The sequence below is a fragment of the Monodon monoceros genome, unplaced genomic scaffold (genome assembly GCF_005190385.1).
Source record: "Monodon monoceros isolate NGI ecotype Baffin Bay Population unplaced genomic scaffold, NGI_Narwhal_1 Super_Scaffold_12, whole genome shotgun sequence".
Classification (NCBI taxonomy): Eukaryota; Metazoa; Chordata; class Mammalia; order Artiodactyla; family Monodontidae; genus Monodon; species Monodon monoceros.
Window position 1 is genome coordinate 4,681,845 of NW_021703768.1, and position 2,129 is coordinate 4,683,973.

The window sequence follows — 2,129 nt, forward strand, 5'->3', positions numbered from 1 at the left end:
AATAAAAATGAGGAAAAGGTTTTAAATGGTCAATAACAGTAACTATGCTACTAAGTTGACATAAGAACTAATAAAAATAAACTCCTAATACTAGTAACAATAAAAGTACTCACAGGTTGATATGCACATCGACAGTAATATAGGTATTTCATAAAAATGCCCTTTTATTCTACCAAGTTAGCTAAAAGAAAAAATTCATTGCTTATGAATTGCCCATCTTTGTATTTTTATTTAGTAATAGTTCAGTTGGAATTTCTTCATACATTTGAAGTGCTTTATTATACATAAGCTCTCTAGTGTCTAAATGTGTTAAAATAAATTATTTAATAAAGAGCAGTAATTGAGCTTTAGGTTTGATAAGTATTAAGAATATTCCAGTGCTCGCTTCTGCAGTACATACACTAAAATTGGAAGATTAGCATGGCCCCCATGCAAAGAGGACATGCAAATTTGTGATGTGTTCCATATTTTTATAACAAAAGAGAAGAAGACTCACAGATATAGAGAACAAACTAGTGGTTACCAGTGTGGAGAGGGAAGGGGGGAGGGACAAGGAAGGGTAGGGGATTAAGAGGTACAAGCTACTCTGTATAAAATAATATTGTACACTGATGACTTATATAATATTGTACAGCAATTATACTTAAATAAAAGAAGAAAAGCAAGTAAAAAAAAGGATATTCCAGAAAACCCTCTTTGTAATTACTGGGTAGACATTATTTTTATCTTTTTCACCCTTCTTCTCTCCCTCCCTTTCACCCTCCTATCTGTTCCCCCTTTCTTTCTTCCTTCCTTTCTCTTGTCTTTTATTTCTGAGCACCTAGTATACACACACACACACACATATATATATTTTTTTTTTTTTTTTTTTTTGCCGTACGCGGGCCTCTCACTGCTGTGGCCCCTCCCACTGTGGAGCACAGGCGCCGGACGCGCAGGCTCAGCGGCCATGGCTCACGGGCCCAGCCGCTCCACGGCATGTGGGATCTTCCCGGACCGGGGCACGAACCCGTGTCCCCTGCATCGGCAGGCGGACTTTCAACCACTGCGCCACCAGGGAAGCCCACACCTACTATATTTTTAAGCATCTATGTATCTATCTGTCTATCTATCTATCTATCTATGTCACAAGTTGAATGCCGAGGAGTTTACAAAAATAAATAAGACAATAAAATGGACCCTCTGATAATAAGAATCTTGCAATAGGAAGGAGTGATTAGGCAAATAAAGTAAGATACTGAAAATACTTTGCCTCTATAGAAACATTCCTATTACCAAGAGGTTAAGTAACCTACTTGAGGTCAAAGTCAGAAAATGTAACTATCAACTTGATTTCTAGGAAAGAGCTATTTTCCTCTGAGGCTTCAGAAGTGTGTATGCTCTCATCTCTAGTGCTGTACCTAAACTGTTAGTGTTGCCATTTTCTCCTTGCTTTAGTGTCCTGGGGAGCACCAGAACAAGGCTAGATCTGAACTCACTGCAGCAGTCTTGTGTTCCATTTTCTCCTGTTCCTGGGAGACAAGCTCTCCCAGGTTATTCCCACACACCATATTAACAACATTCACTGGTTCAAAAACTCCATGCAGGATCTGAGATATGGAATTAGGTGTATACCTAATGTAGAATCCTGATTCAAAGGAGGAAGTGTATAAAAGTACTTCTAAGAAGTCTTCCTATTACTTTTGGAGTTATGGACACATAGCAGAGTGCATGAATGTGATCAGCATACATTTTATTTGCTCACAAAAATATGAGACAGAACTTAGAATTTAGTTTTAAAGTTGCACGTCATATTTAATGTTTTTTTTAAATTAATAGTAAATAAATAAAAGACAATTTAATAACAAGACATTTTCCCAACAAAATGAATAAAAAGAGGTTCCATTCTGGTGAAGGTGCATGAGATGATGATGCTCACACAGCACTTAGTATGTTGTCTTCGGGGAGATCAATTCTGCAGACATATATCAAAATCTCCCTTTCTCCTCTCATCCCCATCACTCTTAGTTCTGATAAAGCTAAATGGACTATGCTTGTACTCCATAAGGAAAGAGGGAAGGAAGGAGGAAGGAAGGAAGGAAAGAAGGAAGGAAGGAAGGAAGGAAGGAAGGAAGGAAGGAAGGAAGGAA

General features: G+C 37.9%; 1 pseudogene; it reads left to right on the plus strand.

Annotated features, from left to right (window-relative positions):
• The first annotated feature begins 377 nt into the window (after window positions 1–377).
• LOC114893488 lies at window positions 378–472 on the plus strand (annotated as a pseudogene).
• Window positions 473–2,129: the final 1,657 nt, after the last annotated feature.